Below are 21,933 nucleotides of genomic sequence, written 5' to 3' on the forward strand. Positions count from 1 at the left end.
AGGAGTTTATTCATCCTTAGTGTGGTTAGGGGGATCTGTGGGTCTCCTTGGTTTATGGGCCAGATGCCATTGCTTATGAGCCCCTAAGACACTTGAACCTTGATGCAACTGCACCCTCTGCACCCCCTCAAGTTACATCCCTGCCAGGCGGAAATCCAGAGGACCCCATTATAGTCTATGGGGTCTTTGGGTTTCTGCGGGTAACCACTTCCGGGTCCGCTTGGGGAAATGGAACACAAACCCAAAACGCTAGTGTGAACCTTGTACTCCAGATTTATCATTGCTCCTTTTTAAAAAGTTGCAAAAATTGTCACATTCCCGCGTCATCAAAAATGATTTAAAAAAATTTCCCATGTGTGTATCTGTGGGCAAAATCGCACTGTGTGAACACCGTCTAAAAGTCATGTTGAACTTGGTTACAGCTGACGGTCAATCCTGTCAATGATAGGGCTGAGTTTACACAGCGCTCTTCTACTGTAGTCAGTTTTTCATTACTGCAATGAATATTATATGTTACAGTACATTTCACCTGTATGCTAATGTGGCGTACGCCAGAGGTTCTCGGTTTGCTGTCTGTTAGTATACAGATGACATGTGCTACTTATTAGAAACTGCAGTCTTACCCGGCGCTGATAACTCCAAGGCTCTTTATGCATGTAACGTACAAACTGCAACATGTCATCTCCCAGTTGTTACAATGTATGTGCGGATCACTAGAGGGAGCCTTCTATAAGTAACAAGCGCTGTTCTTAGATGACTGTATTAAATATCACTACTGCACAAGGAACTCCCATCCTCCGTCCACTCCCCGCCAGCTCCACCTTCTACTACTTACTGAGTGGAATGCACCAAGCCTAATCTATACCAGAGACGTCCATGTACCAGAACCAGGAAATGACTCCAGGGCTGCGAATAAGCTCCAGGGATCCAGGGCCTAATTGATCTCATGTTATTTGCAAAATCGTAAGGTTCCCTTTAACAGCCTGCCAGGCAGTGCAATAATTGAGAAATCATTTCCTAAATCTCCGCCACCCCCCTCCTGGCAGCATGGTGTGCTCTATTGTAATATTACATTAGTGTGCTGCCTTGCTATCTCCTCCTTACTATGCAAAGTGCCCCTAGCCTGTGCTCACTATGGTGATTGACAGCAGCTCAGTGCCTGTCTGCCGCCAGCCAGGGACAAGGCTCCCTCTCTGAACACAGCTCTGTCAACTTTGTCTCACTATTATTATCACTAGTGTGTTATTGTTTGGATGCCTACGCCCCACATCTCATTTCCTCTTTCTGCCCCCTGATGAGGAGGATATTTGATCGATGTCTTGGGGCTGTCGGTGCGGCTCACGCCTGCGGAAGCGACCCAGATACTAAGTAACTAGTGAGAAGTAACTTGAGGGAGAAGAGGCGAAGACATCTGGTAAGTCTTGAACTTGGGACTAAGATTCACGTATCGTACATGTAGCTTCTTCGTAGACTTAGAAGTCAGCAATGCTGTCTTTCCTGATTGTACAATGTTGAGGAATAGGTTAGTGCTATAGCGTAAGAAAATATTCATGTAACGTAGGAAAGGGTTAAACAGCCCAGTCCATAATTCTTGGCTGTAGTGTTACAATGACAAAGAAAGGGTTAACTGAGCAAATTTTACATCCCGGGGCTAGTCCTTGGATCTACGAGGGATTTACCACCTGGGCAACCCACTTTGGCTCTACTAGTAAGAGCTGGACTAAGCAGCTGTATGCATAGTATAGGAAAGGGTTAAACAGCACAGTCCGTAACTCTTGGCTGTAGTGCTACAGTGATAAAGAAAGGGTTAATTGAGCGTATTCTATGGAGTAGGGCTAGTCCTTGGTTTTACGTGGGATTTGCCACCTGATGTTACATCTGGGAACAGACTTTAGTTTTCATGGTAGGAGCTATGGTATGTATAAGATAGGAAGGGGTTAAACAACTCGGTCCGTAACTCTTGGCTGTGTTGTTACAATGACAAAGAAAGGGTTAACTGAGCATATTGTTATAGTTCTTGCTTTTACGTGGGATTTACTGTCTGACATTACACCTGGGCACCCACTTTAGTTTTTAGTTATGAGCTATAGTAAACAGCTGTATGTAAAATATACGAAGGGGTTAATCAGCCCAGTCCCTTGGATATAGAGTTGCAAAGACAAAGAAAGGGTTAACGGGGATATTTCTTGGCTATCCGTGGGAATTGTCCCCTATGCACACACCTGGGAGCAAGTTTAGTATGAATGGTATGAGCAGTAGTAAGCAGTTGCAGTTGACATAGGAAAAGGTTAACCCAGCTTCATATGTTATTGTGATTTGTGATCGAAAGGGTTAATCAAGTATGTACTATATGCTAAAGCTGTTCTATTAGGGTTATTTAAGGCTCGCACCTCCTCTCACCACTGTGACTTTAGGTATTCCCTTTAAAAGGGGGTAGTGGTAGTAGTACTTAGGGTGGTGGTCATGTTGGTGGTAGTAGTACTTAGGGTGATGGTCATGTTGGTGGTAGTAGTACTTAGGGTGATGGTCATGTTGGTGGTAGTTGTACTTAGGGTGATGGTCATGTTGGTGGTAGTTGTACTTAGGGTGATGGTCATGTTGGTGGTAGTTGTACTTAGGGTGATGGTCATGTTGGTGGTAGTAGTACTTAGGGTGATGGTCATCTTGGTGGTAGTAGCACTTAGGGTGATGGTCATGTTGGTGGTAGTTGTACTTAGGGTGATGGTCATGTTGGTGGTAGTAGTACTTAGGGTGATGGTCATCTTGGTGGTAGTAGCACTTAGGGTGATGGTCATGTTGGTGGTAGTAGCACTTAGGGTGATGGTCATCTTGGTGGTAGTAGTACTTAGGGTGATGGTCATCTTGGTGGTAGTAGCACTTAGGGTGATGGTCATGTTGGTGGTAGTAGTACTTAGGGTGATGGTCATGTTGGTGGTAGTTGTACTTAGGGTGATGGTCATCTTGGTGGTAGTAGCACTTAGGGTGATGGTCATGTTGGTGGTAGTAGCACTTAGGGTGATGGTCATCTTGGTGGTAGTAGCACTTAGGGTGATGGTCATCTTGGTGGTAGTAGTACTTAGGGTGATGGTCATCTTGGTGGTAGTAGCACTTAGGGTGATGGTCATGTTGGTGGTAGTAGTACTTAGGGTGATGGTCATGTTGGTGGTAGTAGCACTTAGGGTGATGGTCATGTTGGTGGTAGTAGTACTTAGGGTGATGGTCATCTTGGTGGTAGTAGTACTTAGGGTCATGTTGGTGGTAGTAGCACTTAGGGTGATGGTCATGTTGGTGGTAGTAATACTTAGGTTGGTGGTAGTAGTACTTAGGGTGATGGTCATGTTGGTGGTGGTAGTAGTACTTAGGGTGGTCATGTTGGTGGTGGTAGTAGTACTTAGGGTGGTCATGTTGGTGGTAGTAGCACTTAGGGTGGTCATGTTGGTGGTAGTAATACTTAGGTTGATGGTCATGTTGGTGGTAGTATTACTTAGGGTGGCCATGTTGGTGGTAGTAGCACTTAGGGTGGACATGTTGGTGGTATTAGCACTTAGGGTGGTCATGTTGGTGGTAGTAGTATTAGGGACACTGTTCCCAAAGGATTATCCAGCCAAGTTCTCTATGTGTCACTTTTAGCTGCAGAGCTCTCAGGCAGAAAGGTTTAAGCATACCCTATGGTTCTGCATAGGACTTGTACCATCTGTCACCTATGCTATAGACATATTTATATTCTATTATGTGTTATTTTTACCTGGTTATAGGGTTAGTAGATCTGCAATGTCACTAGGATAGAATGCTGCACCAAAACATAAATGGTTAATTCCTATATACACCCAAAAGCCCCCATTTTTCTATGTGCTGGCGAGCCCTTAGTCATGATGCAATGTACTTAAGTATATAGAGAGTTAACTTTATACAGTGCATTACTTTTTAACAGGCAGGTTTATAGGTAATTCATCTGTCCCCGATGACATGGACTTGTCCTTAGTGAATAATCTTCCTCCCTGTGCCAGCAGAGGAAGTGTTAACCACTCACACCCCTCACCAAGGGTTAAACAGTACATATGGTGAAATACTTAACCAATGCCCTTCAGTACAGTTAAGGCTACATTGACCCATAGACTTGTACCGGGTCCATCAGGCCAAAAAAATGGACAAAAGTAGGACGTCTGCTAACAAATGGATGTGTACCCATTGACCCCCCACTCTAATAACAGACTAGATATTTAAAAATTGTTCGTCCTATACATGGGGCTTAAGGGTTAACCTGATGCCCAGAATGTATGGACTCTTTCATTTCTGAGATTCCCTTGCACGCTACCAAAAACTCTAGAACTCGATATGTTCATGATCCCGAACACTGACCCCCAAAACCAGATGTTACCTGTCCGCACTGCTGTGATCCTGCTCTATGTCAATGCATTATAGGGTGTCATTGGAAATAAGAGCCCACCTATTATGCAACCCCCTGTAAAAATTAAAAAAAAAAAATGACATTCAAGTATTGAATAAAGCAGTGGTCTGCAATCCGTGCCTTACCACTGCCATCAAGACAGGTGTCACAGCATAAGGAGAGTTGCAGTTTGTGGACAGTATGAAGACTGCTAGACTAAAGGAACTACTTACAGTAGTCTGTCCCTTAGAGAAATTTGTCACATTGACCCTGGTGTCTGATCTGCAGCGGGACGTTATAGAGCAGGAGTTGCTGAGCAGGTTGATGTCTAGTTCTCCGGGAAAATATTCTGTATAACTTGTCAAATTTTTATTTTAATTTCCTGGGTTTAGGAGTCCAATGGGCGGTCCAGGTCAGTGATTGACAGCTGTTGTTATATAAGTGTGCCAATCAATGGGTAGCACCGCCCACTGGACTCCTAAACCCAGAATGAGTTCAACTGAATCTTTTCCCATAAACCTATACATCGACCTGGCCAGTTCCCTCCTGTAGCTCAGAGACAATGTGACAGGTCATAATCTGAATTATATATGAGCATAGATAGATGTAATGTCTTATATAGATTTTAATCGGTCAGGTGATATATATACTGTCAGCGGGATTATGGGATCCAGTAATTTCCGTATGAGACTTCCACTGCCGCCTTTACACTTCACCTTTGCCCCTTGGAGAGAATTTGCAGCGAGTGATTTGTGCTCCTCCACTTTGTTAATGTTTCATCCTTTATATGGTCATCCAGGCTAGAGAAGGTGTTTGCAGGTGAATAATAAGTCACTATTATTACAGTACACAGATACACTGTGCCAGTGTCTCATGTTGCGAGTGCCCTGGAAGTGCAAGGGTTTATGCTAAGGAAGAATTATCTGTGCTTGACCTTCTGGCTCCTGCGTAGTGTGGGATAATTACATAACTGTATAGGAGATACAATGTGTCTGTAATCCTTCAGAGGGGCAGGAAACCTTGTCTCGTGACTTGGAATCCTGAACTAATATGTGAGAAAATTGGGTAAAATGAAATTCCAATAATGCTATGCCAGAATTCTACAAAATGCAAGATTAGACCTCTGATGTGATCTACTGTGAGGAACAAGAGACCTGGTGAATGAAGCCCATTGTAGTGTGATCCAGACTAAAGAAAAAAAAATTGGCTCCTAAACAAATATTTTGAATCCCAAACAAATTTGTAATTGCCAAACTATCTAATGCTCTCCAGTGCTCTCCATACAGTATAATGCTCCTCAGTTCCCCTTCCAGTATATTGTGCTCCCCAGTTCCCCTTCCAGTATATTGTGTTCCCCAGTTCCCCTCCAGTATATTGTGCTCCCCAGTTCCCCTCCAGTATATTGTGTTCCCCAGTTCCCCTCCAGTATATTGTGCTCTCCAGTTCCCCTCCAGTATATTGTGCAGTTCCTCTTCAGTATATTGAGCTCTCCAGTTCCCCTCCAGTATATTGTGCTCTCCAGTTCCCCTCCAGTATATTGTGCTCCCCAGTTCCCCTCCAGTATATTGTCCAGTTCCTCTTCAGTATATTGCTCTCTCCAGTATATTGTGCTCCCCAGTTCCCCTCCAGTATATTGTGCTCCCCAGTTCCCCTCCAGTATATTGTGCTCCCCAGTTCCCCTCCAGTATATTGTGCTCCCCAGTTCCCCTCCAGTATATTGTGCTCCCCAGTTCCCCTCCAGTATATTGTGCTCCCCAGTTCCCCTCCAGTATATTGTGCTCCCCAGTTCCCCTCCAGTATATTGTGCTCCTCCATTCCCCTCCAGTATATTGTGCTTCCCAATTCCCCTCTAGTATATTGTGCTCCCCAGTAACCCTTCAGTATATTGTGCTCTCCAGTTCCCCTTCAGTATATTATGCTCTCCAGTTCCCCTCCTGTATATTGTGCTCCCCAGTATATTGTGCTCCCCAGTTCCTCTCCGGTATATTGTGCTCCCCAGTTCCCCTCCAGTATATTGTGCTTTCCAATTCCCCTCCAGTATATTGTGCTCCCCAGTAACCCTCCAGTATATTGTGCTCCTCCATTCCCCTCCAGTATATTGTGCTCCCCAGTAATCCTCCAGTATATAGTGCTCCTCCATTCCCCTCCAGTATCTTGTGCTTCCCAGTTCCCCTCCAGTATATTGTGTTCCCCAGTTCCCCTCCAGTATATTGTGCTCCCCAGTTCCCCTCCAGTATATTGTGCTCCCCAGTTCCCCTCCAGTATATTGTGCTCCTCCATTCCCCTCCAGTATATTGTGCTCCCCAGTTCCCCTCCAGTATATTGTGCTCTCCAGTAAACCTTCAGTATGTTGTGCTCCCCAGTTCCCTCCAATATATTGTGCTCCCCAATGATCCTCTCACACACAGCACAATATTCTCCACAGTGATCTCCCATACACAGTATAATCTCCCCAGTGTCCACCCACATACAGTATATAATGTTCTCCCAATTGCCCCCCAACACACAATATACAATAGTCCCAATTGGACCCACAGTAGCATACCTTGCCATAGACATCACTAGCAGCTCATGACTTCCTGCTTCACCGTTGCATTCAACCTATCAGCTTCTTGAGGACAAAGAATTGACATATGCAGCCATGACATATGCAGCCATCTTCCACATGTGGCTGTGTGTCACACCTGTCTGCTTTTTGTCCCTAAAGACTCAGTGCAGTGGCAGTGACAGGGCTAACTGGGACTGAAAAGTCTTGGCTTAATTTGCTAAATTTGAGTCACATTGATGACCATATTGGTCGCCATATGGAGCCCTGCTATGGGAACACAAATGGTGATTGCTACTGTATGTCTAGATATAGAATTTCGAACTCTGTACGAAGGTGTATTAGGAAATTATTCTACAGGGAATCTTGGACCCAAATAGTACCTTTTTTTTTTTTTTTTTTTTTCTTTCATCAATCAGGTAGGTTTTTGGACCTAGTCGAGCATCGAGGCCCATGTAGTAGTAATTATAATGTATATGTAATCTATAGAGGTTTATTAATGGGCAATTACATTATTAGCTGATAAGTCTTACTGCTGCCAAGTGGGTCAGTGCCATCACTTTCTGGCCTGTGAGAGGTATTAAAGAGAGTCTGCCAGTTCCCAAATCACCCCAGAATTAAAAATGATGTTCTGAAGGACACTTTTGAAGGTTTAAAGGCCTGTTCACACATCTGATTTTGAGGCAGATTCCACCTCACATTTGGCTCCAAAAACTCTCCAGAATCTGTCTCCCATTGATTGAGGCTATATAACAGGGCCTATAGGGTTGGAATTTGGAGAGTAATCCAATACAGATGTCCGCCTCAAATTCCTCTCCAAATTATCCTTTGTTGCACTAGGGGTGTGATGTTACCCCCCCCCCCCCCAATTAAAACTGCCATACAAACTCCTTGCAGATGTTGTTCCTGGCGGGATTCGAACCCAGGACTCCAGCAGCATAATAGTTCTTTGTGCAACATCTTTCACATATGATTGCCAACAGATCCAAATCCGATGCTTCCATAATAGTGTGTGTCCTCTTATCCCAATGTTCAGTACTGCGCATGCGCCAGATTTGGATCGGTTGCCACGTGACTTTACACAGGTACACAGCATTGGTAATGGCTCTGGGTTAGTTTGTCCAGCTCTTAGGTTGTCACATTCACAAAATTTCACACGGGTAGTCTTGATATTGGCTCTGAGTGTAGCAGTATGAGTTTTCTGAATATGTGGTACAGGGTGATATTGAGAGTGGGTGCACTAGCTGGAATGGCGACGCCCCTGTTGCAACATAAGGCTAGAGCCCCATGTTGCGGAAACGCAGCTTTTTTTGTTGCAGAATTTGTTGTTTTTTTGAGCCAAAGCCAGAAGTGGATTGAGCAGAAGGTAGAAGTAGAAGAGCTTTCTATACATTTCCCTTTCCATTTGTAGCCATTCTTGGTTTTGGCTCAAAAAACCGCAACAAAATCTGCAACAAAGAAAGCTGCATTTCCGCTATGTGGGGCCTCAGCCTAAAGCTAATTTGCACAAATATAAAAATGTTTTTTCATGCGTTTATATGAAATCTATTGCAGCTGAGTCAGAAAGCTGTTGTAATGGATGAATCATGTTCAACCCACAGCAAACCCTTGCAAAAATTAATGCAAGTGCCTTTTACACATTTGCAAACCGAAGCTTCCGTTTTTGTTTTTTTTAATTTATGCCATGAAAGTGGCTTGGGTGCAATTTTTGCCCCAATGTTTTTCCATTGGTGGTGATTTGGGAGCTGGTAGATGCTCTTCCTTTCATGTCCTCTAGGTTATGGCATGTTATATAGCTTTGCAAAGCTGATTATGTGGTGTTACTTTTGTAGTGATCTGCCTTGGTGCCAAAGGTATCGGTGGTAATAATTTTGATGGCGACCTTGCTGGACAGTGAGGCGCGCCCCATTGATGGTACACTGCTATAGACTTTTAGGCTGGGGCCCCACGTGGTGGCGTTTTACAGTACATGCAAAGTGGATGGGTTTCTAGCGAATCCCATGCCCACTTTGCGGTAAAAACCGCCGTGCAGTCCAAAACAGGCACGACTTTGGAAATCACAGCATGTCAACTATACCTACGGAAACGCCGACGGTTTGCCCATAGGTATAATTACAACAGAAAGTCCACGGAGGAAAACTCTGCAAACTTTCTTTTTGTGATGCGTTCCCGCAATGGTTTTTCCTGCAGTGCTTTATTGCTGTGGGACGTCCCGTGGGGCCTTAGCCTTACTATGTAGGTAAGCGTTCCTCACCACCCAGCGATGATACCAGGTCGGCCCCTGACAGTGCAGTGATGGTAGCCGAAATTAATGTTGACGATTTCTCTGGAACCAGGTAAGATGCCTGCAAAACTAAGTGTGCTAAATTCAGAAGACTGCCAATTTTGCATCAACCTATAACATGCCACATCGTAGAGGACATGAAGGTCTTCTTGAATCATAGTTGGACCTCCACAATAGGTTTATTCACGAGCAGAAAATGTTTCTCCATCAAAGTCCATTTGCCTTTAGCATTTCATACCTAGTGTGGAGGTGTAAGACGTCTTCTCCATATTCTTGCTGCATCTTGAGCCACCGTACAATTAATATGCTATAAATCACCTTCCTTCTTCTCCTGTGGGAAAACCCGGGGCCACCTGGTACAATGTAATATTATGACTGAGGTGTCCCAACATGTCTTCTTTCCGTTGTTTTCTTGGCATTGGCAGGCACCAAGGAGTCTGTGCTCTTGTTTTTACTTCGAGTGGGTGGAGCCATTCCCATGAGTGTATAATAAATCGGGCAGACATACAGTCCTATGAAAAAGTTTGGGCACCCCTATTATTCTTAATCATTTTTAGTTCTAAATATTTTGGTGTTTGCAACAGCCATTTCAGTTTGATATATCTAATAACTGATGGACACAGTAATATTTCAGGATTGAAATGAGGTTTATTGTACTAACAGAAAATGCGCAATATGCATTAAACCAAAATTTGACCGGTGCAAAAGTATGGGCACCTCAACAGAAAAGTGACATTAATATTTAGTAGATCCTCCTTTTGCAAAGATAACAGCCTCTAGTCACTTCCTGTAGCTTTTAATCAGTTCCGGGATCCTGGATGAAGGTATTTTGGACCATTCCTCTTTACAAAACAATTCAAGTTCAGTTAAGTTTGATGGTCGCCGAGAATGGACAGCCCGCTCTCAAATGATCTGAAAACAAAGATTGTTCAACATAGTTGTTCAGGGGAAGGATACAAAAAGTTGTCTCAGAGATTTAACCTGTCAGTTTCCTCTGTGAGGAACATAGTATGGAAATAGAAGACCACAGGGACAGTTCTTGTTAAGCCCAGAAGTGGCAGGCCAAGAAAAATATCAGAAAGGCAGAGAAGAAGAATGGTGAGAACAGTCAAGGACAATCCACAGACCACCTCCAAAGAGCTGCAGCATCATCTTGCTGCAGATGGTGTCACTGTGCATCGGTCAACTATACAGCGCACTTTGCACAAGTAGAAGCTGTATGGGAGAGTGATGAGAAAGAAGCCGTTTCTGCAAGCACACTACAAACACAGTCGCCTGAGGTATGCAAAAGCAGATTTGGACAAGCCAGCTTCATCTTGGAAGAAGGTCCTGTGGACTGATGAAACAAAGATTGAGTTGTTTGGTCATACAAAAAGGCATTATGCATGGCGTCCAAAAAAAACAGCATTCCAAGAAAAACACATGCTACCCACTGTAAAATTTGGTGGAGGTTCCATCATGCTTTGGGGCTGTGTGGCCAATGCCGGCATCAGGAATCTTGTTAAAGTTGAGGGTTGCATGGATTCCACTCAGTATCAGCAGATTCTTGAGAATAATGTTCAAGAATCAGTGATGAAGTTGAAGTTACGCCGGGGATGGATATTTCAGCAAGACAATGATCCAAAACACTGCTCCAAATCAACTCAGGCATTCATGCAGAGGAACAATTACAATGTTCTGGAATGGCCATCCCAGTCCCCAGACCTGAATATCATTGAACATCTGTGGGATGATTTGAAGCGGGCTGTCTATGCTCGGCGACCATCAAACTTAACTGAACTTGAATTGTTTTGTAAAGAGGAATGGTCCAAAATACCTTCATCCAGGATCCAGGAACTGATTAAAAGCTACAGGAAGCGACTAGAGGCTGTTATCTTTGCAAAAGGAGGATCTACTAAATATTAATGTCACTTTTCTGTTGAGGTGCCCATACTTTTGCACCGGTCAAATTTTGGATTCATGCATATTGCACATTTTCTGTTAGTACAATAAACCTCATTTCAATCCTGAAATATTACTGTGTCCATCAGTTATTAGATATATCAAACTGAAATGGCTGTTGCAAACACCAAAATATTTAGAACTAAAAATGATTAATATTAATAGGGGTGCCCAAACTTTTTCATAGGACTGTAGCTTATCATTGCCTTCAGCTAACACCTAATAGAAATGACAATGTGTTTTTGTGCATTCATTTTCCCTTCATGACCTTTCATAGTAATTATTTTGTAAGAGGTTGTCAGGTCCTTGACAACTGGGTTGACCTTAGGTTGGTTGGTGCCCTGTACCGTACCCTCTTCTGAAGCCGCTTCCTTTCCAAGTGTATAGTTTTGGCCATGCACGTGTCCAGTTGACATCCCTTTCAATCCCCAGCATACACACGCATACTGTATTTGGCCAAGAACGTATTCTCAATACCTCTGGTGGCATCTAATCTCCCTTGAGAACAAAAAGATCAGGCATGTTTAAATTCACCATGCCCAACCATTCTTTCCCCTAATATCTACCATCAGGGGAAAATCCGGAGACCCCCATACACATTGGAAGGTTGGCAAGTTCCACCAAAATAGCGACATTCAATCTGTATGTATGACCATCTTTAGGCATGATGGGTGTAGTTAGGGTCCAAGCTCCTGACGTCTGGAAAACGTAACACATATCCTAGAAAGATGGTTTGTTGGTCCTGACACTCAATGTGATGGAGGAGGGAAAGGGTACATAAGGATTGTGGAGAGATTCTGCATTGTCCAACTTGCTCGATAATGACTGGAATGGAATGGTTTGAGAAATTGGTTGGGTCATTCCTGTCCCAGCATGCAGCAGCTAAAGACCATGAGCTCTGTGAGATAATGAATCCTCTAGTGATTCGTTGTAAGCCTTATGAGCTAAATTCTCCAAGATTCCCACCATAAAAAAGTGATGGGATCAAGATCCCGCCTTTGACATTTATGTTCATTTGCTTCAAAAGGATGACCCTCAGTGTTATGGAGACATTCCTTGGAATCTCAATTTAAAAGGAATCTGAAACCAGTGCCCAGAATATCAACCCAGCCACACAGGTGGATCCTCGTGGCTCTAACCTATGAGGCTGTTTTCCCTTTGTGAATCAGTTCCTCCATTGCCGAGATTGTTTTTTTGTTTTTTTTCAATATGCAGATGAGCTCTTTGGTGCAATGGGAACACCCTCATTGCTCCTTAGGGCTCAATTGTATATTGACAAAAACAGCCTTATCCTGGCAATGGCGGCACCAGGTTGGATTTAGGTGACCGTATCCTTCCTATCTGATGGGCTGGGTTGATATGCTGGGTTCTGATGACAGACTCCCTTTAAATGTTGTTAAGTCTTAGAGCTGTTCAGGTTCATGAACTTTTAAAGGGGCTTTCCAGTATTTTTTTCTCTTTTTTTTTTTTTTTTAGGATAGTTAATCCATATCTTATCAGTTGGTGTGATATCTGGATCCTCAGCCAGGTCTGGCGTGGGACTGTTGCCAGGACCAGTACTATGCAGTGTACTCTATAGCAGCTCTGTACTCTATAGTATAGCTCAACAACCGGCCACTATACAATGTAAGGAGCCATATGCTTCTGGGTGCACAGTATCGTAACAGTCCTGAACAGCTGATCAGTGTAAGGGGTACATATCCACCCCTATATCAAATATTATTTATTTATTATGCTTACTTATATAGTGCCATCATATTCCGCAGAGCTTTACAGCCATTGTCAGTCACTGTCCCATATAGGGCTCACAATCTACATTCCCTATCAGTATGTCTTTGGTGTGTGGGAGGAAACCGGAGTACCCGGAGGAAACCCACACAAACACGAGAAGAACATACAAACTCCATGCAGATGTTATTGATAGCCTATGTGTTGTATTTTTTGCTCTTCATGGGTTTGTGCTTACAGTATAGTAGAATAACGTCTGCAAGTACCGATATGACGTGATGGAAGGCAAAGGGCAAAGGTCACAACAAATATCGATGAGATTTAGATTTCTCTTTTCTTCATTCACTTATTTTGTTAATTAAAATTAACTATTAACCCTTCTATTTTTGATGGCATTCTTAGGAGCATTTTCCACACCTGCCTAAAAAATTTTTTGCACACTACTGTCAGCTATAAGAAGGAATTGTGATCCTTAAATGGATAGTACAGCTGCGCTGCGGTTTGCATTCCTGGTTTATACCTTCAGGGATCAGAAGCAGATTCAGCCCAGGATGTGTTATCTGAGTATAGTGTGTTCACTCTGCCAACAAGGTTCTGTGACTTACCAGAAATTTTTAAGAATATTCTGGTAATTTTATTTGAGTGAATATCCAGATTTTCATACCTGTCCAACATTCTGTCCTTTGACATGAATTTAATAATTTATTTTTATAGCAATATTTTTTTATAATGAAGTTTTCCAAATTCTCTGCATGACCATGAACTGAGGATGGGTTCACACCTACGTCCGTGTTTGCTTTAGGCAATCCTGCTGGATTTCCATCTTCTGCCCCGAGAAACTGGACAGGGAACGGAAACCCGGCGGTCAGTTTTCAAACCCATTCACTTGAATGGGTTTGCAAAATGACCGCCCGTGAGCGTTTTGTGCCTATCCGTGGCGAAATCGGTTTCTTTAATCGGACACAAAGTTGGACATGCAGGACTGCCGGGTTTTCGTCCCCTGTCCAGTTTCTTGGGCAGAAGATGGAAACCGCCAGGATTGTCTAAAGCGGGCATGGGTGCTGGAATGAACCCGCCCTTACACCATAACATTTAGCATGTCCCCAACACTAGATGGCGCTTTAGAATTCACTGCACATACAGTTTTATAATGCCCTTATAATTCCCTGTGAAGTCTTTACATATACAGTTGATAATGTAAAATAGCATAAGAAAATTTTCCCATTAAGAATGAAATAAATTTAGAAAATTTAAAAAATCCAAAAATTACAAGGTAAAAAAATTAATACAAATGCTATGTAATACTGTATAAATATAAATATATGATATATCGAATATAATGGATACACAAAACCTTTATTTGCAACATAAAGTTATGCCATGGTAAACAAAAATAAAATTGCAATTTGGCAAAAAAAATTAAAAATTTTTAACTAAATATTACTATGTGTCGAAAATTATACCTAAAAAAAATTATTAATCATTCTGAATAAAAATGGTACATAAAAAAAATAAAATAACGATGAACAGAATAGGAAAAATAAATTGGTCATTAATTCTAAAAATTGTTGTGGCCCTTAGGGAGTTATAGGAGATTTCTGGATTTAAAAAAATGTTACTCTGTCCAAAACAGGGTGTAATAACATATTCATATACGGGCTTGTACTGAACATACTTGTCAATGGCAGGTTAGCCGCTGTGAGTTATTAATCTCGCCTTGATATGTTATTTTTGTTCCCTCGTACAAGAATGTTTTTCAGTAATTTTCTGTTAATAAATGCATAAGAATTCAAAAACATCTCGGGGATTTCCAGCGTTGTGTAAAAGGAAAAGCAAGACAAATGAAAGAAGCTTCACTTACATTGATGGAAGTATCAGAAAGCGGATCAGACCTTGCCACCTTCTGTACATGCAGCCGAAATCAGATACATGAGCTGCATACTGGATGTAGAGTATTGCAGACGTGTAGCCTTCTCGACACAAATTCACATTAAAGTTCCAGGAAAAGGAAAAAAAACACGCAAAAAAGTAAATATAAATTACTGTATATACTCGAGTATAAGCCGACCCGAATATAAGCCGAGGCCCCTAATTTTACCACAAAAAACTGGGAAAACTGATTGACTCGAGTATAAGCCAAGGGGGGGAAATGCAGCAGCTACTGGAAAATTTCAAAAATTAAAATGGATGGAGTTTTTGGGTGCAGGAGATGCTGGGAAAGGGGAGGGGGTGTTTTGGTTGTCTGTCTGCCCCTTCCCTGAGCTTGAGGACTGGGTTTTTTCCCCCACTTGGAATTCAGTCTGGCTGACTATAGGGTATCTGCAGTGCTCCTATTAACCCTTTCCCGACGGAACAGGAGCTCTGCAGATACCCTATATTCAGTAGGCTGGACACTGTCAGACACAGGGATACCTAATGTGTTTGTGTTTCACAGTAATTTTCTACTTTTATATGTATTCTAGGGAAAGGAGGGATTTGGAACTTTTATTTTTTTCAAAGCTTCTTTTTTTCCCCCACTATATTATGGGAGATTCTATACATTGATATTGTGGCTGGTCATAGACCAATCAACACTGGTTCTGCCGGAGGCTCGTCTGTGACGAAGCGGAGTCTAAGATCGGACCACAATGAAGACTGCTCTGGTCCGATCTTAGACTCTGCCTCGTCACAGACGTGGCTCCAGCAGAACCAGCGTTGATTGGCCGAATGCTGTACACTGTATAACATTTGGCCAATCAATGCTGGTCAATGCATTCCTATGAGAAAAAGTCAGCTCCCGCATAACCACAAAGCTGCCAGCTCTCCCGACTAGCAAAGAAGAGCCTGCTGCAGAACCAGCGTTGATTGGCCGAATGCTATACACTGTATAGCATTCGGCCAATCAATGCTGGTTCTGAATCAAATCCTTACTGCGAATAGCTAGTAGTATTCAATCGAGTACAAGTATTTCGAATACCATAGTATTCTATCAAATAACTACTCGATCGAATACTACTCGCTCATCTCTAGTGTTGATGAAAAATCGGAAACTTTTGTGCGGCCCAAAAGGCCACAAAAAGCCTGGTCGTAAAGGGGTTAATGGTCCAATGTAATAGAAAACTTAGAGGAACCATTGCACAATAGCAATAATGAACTGTCCCTGATATTGCAAGGTTCAATGACAAAGGCTGGTGGCTATCTAGTAAATAAGCGGGCCGTCTCCCACAGCTTGTACCCATAAATCACCGACGCCATGGCCGCTTGTTTTTGTAACATTTACACTTTTGAACTAATGAAGGCGACACATGGAGATTTCCACAGCCAGGGGACAGAACTATATCTGACATAGGAAATTCAATTATGGCTTTGCCAATAAGCAGACAAAGCCTGCGGCCATGTGAGGAGTATCAATAGCGCACTTGTGTGGTAGACCCTGCTGTCTGTGTCATCTCTGCTACAAACACGTCAATTACATTTTTGTGTTTTGTTACAGTGAGCCGGCTCTGACTACTGTCAGCTGCCTTGTTAGCCTGTTGTGTCAATATCTAGCAGGGATCTTATTTATTGGTCTCACGCTGATTAACTTTCCATAAAGTGCTGTGTGAATAATGACTCAATTACGGAGACGGGTGGCAGGTGCTCCTCCAAGAGCCGTGGTTCCAAAATATATACCGAATAAGGCCAGGTTCATATGCTGCAGCTTGTTGGAGCTAGTATTGTTTTTGAGGTCGCCCAACTCTCCCCCAACAGATGATGTCAGGGGAATAAAGGTTGGACACGTTTAGTTTCAACACCCGATCCTTTTGTTCTTGGGTCCAGTTCGCATCTGAGTTTGGGTTTCCGTTCGGGGAGTCCACTTTGGGAGCCCCCGAACAGAAACCTATATGCAGTAAACGGCGGTCACCTAAGGAGACCATACGGATCCCATAGACTATAATGGGGTCCATGGGGTTTCAGCTTACTTTCCACATAAATCATGCGGAGAGAAAGGTGCTGCTTGCAGGACTTTTCTCTCTGCATATTTCATGCGGAAACCCCATTATAGTCTATGGGATCCGTATGGTTCCTAAGGTGACCACTTTTTAATGCATTTGGTATTCCGTTCCCCAAGAAGACTCTCTGAACAGAATACCGAACGCAGATGTAAACCAGGCCTTAGGGGTATAATCCAACAGTGTATGGCAATGTCTTTCTACCTAAAATTGGCAGAGACACAAGTCTTGCAAGGAGGATTTTCTCTCTGCCAGTTTCAGTATAAGGGTAAGTTCACACGGAGTAAAATGGAGTGTAATTTTTACATGTGTAAAAAATTTACACGTGTATTTTGGAGTGTTTATTTTACATGTGACGTTTCAGTAACGTTTACTGAGTGTTTTTTGGAGCATTTACACGTGTAAAAAAACGCTTCAGTAAACGCTCCAAAAAACACTCCGTAAACGCTACTGAAACTCCACGTGTAAAAAAAACCTCTAAAATACACGTGTAAATTTTTTACACGTGTAAAAATTACACTCCAAATTACACTCCATTTTACTCCGTGTGAACTTACCCTATAACTGTCAGAAAGCCGGCGGACCCCATTATAAACACATGAGGGAAGGGGAGAAGGAAACACAGCCCACTATTTCAGGAGGTAGTGCAAATGCAAGCATGAACCAAAATCAGGATGTAATGTCCATATATGCATAAAATCCCACATTTAAGAGTAAATTGCACGGTTTAAACTCCACGGTTAGGAGCAATTCAAATGTCACTTAAAAGGAATTTCTTCCAAGGAAAACCAGCAATCTTCAGTTATATAAAAATCGGCATTGCTTTATTCTTTACAGATTGTTTTTTTTAAAAAAAAAACATGTACAAAAAAATTTTTTTTAGTGCTTCAAAAAACGCATGACACACATAGCATAGTATGACTCACATAAAGCGTAGAGGAGCGCTGGAACTAAAAGGAATTCCTTTTAAGGGACCCCATTATAGTCTATGTAGTCCAGGGGTGTCCATAGGTAAACGCTTCTTAAGCGGACAGGCTCTCCATCTTTTGGGTCCACGTGCGGACTCTAACTACAGAGAGCTAGTGTGAACCTAGCGTAAGGCTTGTCTTACACGACGGTATTGCTTTTACGGTCCGCAAGTTGTTGATCAGCAACATAGACACCGCAGACGCCCGTGTCCTGCCGTATAGACAGAGTTCTATGGACGAGTCCTTGCAGTGCCGTGAATTCATGGCCTTTGCAGACCTTCTCTATTCAGTGCGGTGGCCCGGCACACCACGGATAAATATAATTGAATATAATGTGTCCGCAATTGAAAACCCTCAATTGTGGACCAATGCGGACTTGCATTACCAGCCTAAGAATGTGATTACGTGTGCATTGTTTAAACCTTTGGTCCGGAGGCCATCGAGTATCTCACTGACTTCCCTGGATATGAAGTCCATTTGCAGGACATTCTGCGATTTCAGACTGACGTAGATGTGAACGTAGCACAAACCAGGCAAGGCACCTGTATATTACCAGACTAATTCACAAGAAAAGGCCTAGCTGTAAGTCCTGGCTCCCTCCGCACAGTAGGAAGACTTGGCAGCAGATAAGTCAGTAATAATAAAATCACTTAATATTATTTGCTTCCTCTGCTCCTGTTCTCTGTTCTTGTCAAAGAATATAGAAAATGAAGAAAAGGTCGGATCCGTTTTTAGCTAGACCTTGTTGTTCCCATGTATAGGTCAGAACAACCTTAAAACCTGCAAAGCTTTCAAAGTTTTTCTTGCGCGCACTCCAAGGTCCTATATTGTATTATAGGTAATCTCTGGCTCCAGACACTACAGCTATAGCTTCTGCTGGGTTGCGCTTCTCGGGAGACCTCTGGCTCCAGCCATTGTATTGTATGTTGACACAGAATATCTCGTTACGATCTAATACCTGTTTCATGGGTGAGTTGAGGTTTGATTTGCTGTCCATATTTAATATGTGCCAGAAGAAACACCTGGCAGGAGAGAGAAATCCTGGTTCCGCCTGTGTATAAGTAAACAATTGAGATGTCGATGTTGGTTTTCTAAGCTTTGTTGCAATCTTAGTTTATATTACATGTACTAGATGCCTATGTCTCATGGTATATTCTATGACTACTTAGATCGTGGTCTATGTAAAAGGCCTTAATATATGCACAAATATTCCCTAAACAAACACCTCTGCATACCTCTAATGCAATGACGTGCAAACCTATGCCCTTGGCATGCAATGGGACAAAAGCAGTTTCTTCTGTTCGTTGCTGATTTTGTAGAACACAATGTGGGAGAATTATTAAAGTGGGTTTTCCAGAATAAATAATTGATGACCTATCCTTAGGGTAAGTTATCAATTACAGCGACAGATCTGTAAAACCAGGGCCTCCGGCTGATCAGCTGTATGACAAGGCTGCAGTGTTTGGGTAAGACTCTTGCCAAGTAGTGTCACATATTTTTGCAGTGGCTATGCTTGGTATTGCAGTTCAATTGAATGGGACTGAGCTGCTTCCTAGGCCATGTGACCGATGAATGTGGCATCACGTGACCTGAGAAGCAGAGGCGGCACTCAAGGAGCACCACTGCCATATCAAATAGATGATACACAGGGGTCATGGGTGTCGCACCCAGCAATCTTCAATTGATGGCCTGTCCTATGGTCATCAATTGAAAAAGCCCTAAGGCTAGAGCCCTACGGGACGTCCTGCAACAATAAAGCGCTGCAGAAAAACCCCCGGCGGCAATGCATTGTGGTTCTTCCCGCAACACTTTAGACAGAAAATTTGCAGAGTTTTCCTCTGTGGATTTTCTATTACAATTATACCTATGTGGAAACCGCTGGTGTTTCCGTAGGTATAACTGACATGCTGCGATTTCCAAAGCTTCTCCGTTTTTGGAAATCGTGGCATATCCACAGTGTGGTTTTTACTGCAAAGTTGGCATGGGATTCGTTAGAATCCCTTCCACTTTGCCATTTCTCTAAATTGCTGCGGCTTTTCCCATAGCGTTTCCGCCGCTGGCAAAGCACAGCATTTTTGCCCGTGGGGCCCTGGCGTAAAAGAGAACTTTTCACCACCTCCACCATTTTAAGTTCTTAGCATCTGTTAATAGGCTCTGCTCCACTGATTCTAGCGTGGTTGAGAATTTTTCCCTAGCCCCCACCATTACTGAGCAACAAGCACAGTTAGTTTTGGTGCCTGATGTGCTATTAAAGATCTGTAGTGTCAGGAGGGCGGTGTCAGGCAGGGGGTGTGATTCAGGTCTCCAATCAGAGGCAGCCAGTGTCAGAGCTCAGTCATACCACTTGTCTGCCCCATCCTGATGGGAAGCACCAAAACTGACAGCACTGATTGCTTGGGAATGGTGGAGGCCGGAGAAGAAATACCAAATGCACCAGAATCAATGGAGCTGCATCTATTTATTGATGTAAAGAGATGTTGGAGATGGTGAAAGATCCTCTTTAAGCAATCGCTGCTAGTTTCTAGAAAGAAAAAAGCTTAAAATTTTGGTGCATGCAAAAATATGCCTTTTTTGCCCCATTTTATGCTGCTCTTGACATTCCTGGCACAGTTTGTGGAAGGAGATAGGACCAATGGATTTATTATAAATGAAGCCCAAAATTGTCAGACGTTATAGTTCACCTCGATGATGGAGTCGATTACAATTTGGAAAGCATATACATTCAAAGATACGAGCTCCTGTCTATAAATTTGGCAACTCTTTTTCTGATAGGCTTCTATTTAAGACTCCAATCTTGCTAAATTTTCCCCAATATTCTTGCATGACTTGGGTCCACTTTTTTTTTTTTTTTTTTTTTTTAAATGTAGATTGTGAGCCCCATATAGGGATCACAATGTACTTTTTTTTTTTTTTCATTTAAGTATTTATTTATTTTTTTTGTAGAATGGGAGGATATCCATGCAAACACGGGAAGAACATACAAACTCCTTGCAGATGTTGCACCGGGCAGGATTCAAACCCAGGACACCGGTGCTGCAAGGCTACAGTGCTAAGCACTGAGCTACCATGTTGCACCAACTTGGGTCCACTTAATCTTTTCTATAGAAAATTCACTTATCATTCCTACCTGCAACATCAAAGCCAATCAGGACTTAAAGGGAGGCTGTCCCCATAGCCCAGCATATCTACCCACCCCGCAGATATAGGTTATGTTAGGATCACATGTATCAATCTATTCAGCCTGGGTTGATATGCTGCGTTCTGATGACAGACTCCCATTAAAATGTTATATATGGCTTATGTATCAAGTTATTATCTGGTACCATGGGCAGGATACTACACTATGGGTGTCATGCAGTATAATAGTGAATATATTGCATGTAGGCTCAGTGTATAGAAAGATTACATATCCCTATTTATGGCCAGAATAATAGAACTGATATTTCCCCTTTTAATGCCGGCCACAATGTTTACTCATCCATTTGTACTGTTGGTTAAGTAGCTTAATCCACTTTCCAAGTTCATGACCCTCGTGCAGTATCCACCAGTGTAACTTCCAGGCTGCGTGTCATTGGCGCCAACACATGTATGTGCTAGTGTGATGTGCGGAGTCATCCTCTCATGGAGACGTCATTGAGGAATTTGGAGATCCATTTTTTTTTTTCCAAGACTTCTTACATTTTTGTTCGTTTAAGCTGCAAGAATTTTGTGCTTTATTCAGATTAAAATTCCTTTTATGACAAATCATATTTTTAAGTCTCTTGAAATGAGGCATTTGCAGTCTTCGTCATGACTCCAGGCTGGCTTTAACCTCTTAAGTCCCTGTCCTTAACTTTTGTCAGGTGCAAAAAAAAATTGCAATGCTTCTTATGTTCACTCGTACTATTGATTTCTGTAAAGTTTGGCTAATAAACTACATTGCCTATTTAAGTTGCCCTTACACCTTCAATAGCTAATAGGTAAGTGCCCTGTCCACCAAAAGCTATCCCTCTCACTCTCACCCATATACATGGAAACTGAGAAGAGAGCTGGAAGAACTTCTGCTGCTAGCCTATTTCCATTAAAAACAAAAGATAGGGCATGTTGAAATTCAACATGTCCAATCCTTG

General features: G+C 42.6%; 1 protein-coding gene across 1 annotated transcript in view; it reads left to right on the plus strand.

Moving 5' to 3' along the window:
- Window positions 1-882: 882 nt before the first annotated feature.
- Window positions 883-21,933, plus strand: part of HPCAL1 (hippocalcin like 1) — a 118,772-nt gene continuing 97,721 nt past the window's right edge. Inside the window, exon 1 of the mRNA XM_075269157.1 lies at window positions 883-1,414. The gene's annotated coding sequence lies outside the window, so the exon portion shown is untranslated. The remainder of the gene's footprint in view (window positions 1,415-21,933) is intronic.

Source organism: Leptodactylus fuscus, chromosome 3, assembly GCF_031893055.1.
Source record: "Leptodactylus fuscus isolate aLepFus1 chromosome 3, aLepFus1.hap2, whole genome shotgun sequence".
Classification (NCBI taxonomy): Eukaryota; Metazoa; Chordata; class Amphibia; order Anura; family Leptodactylidae; genus Leptodactylus; species Leptodactylus fuscus.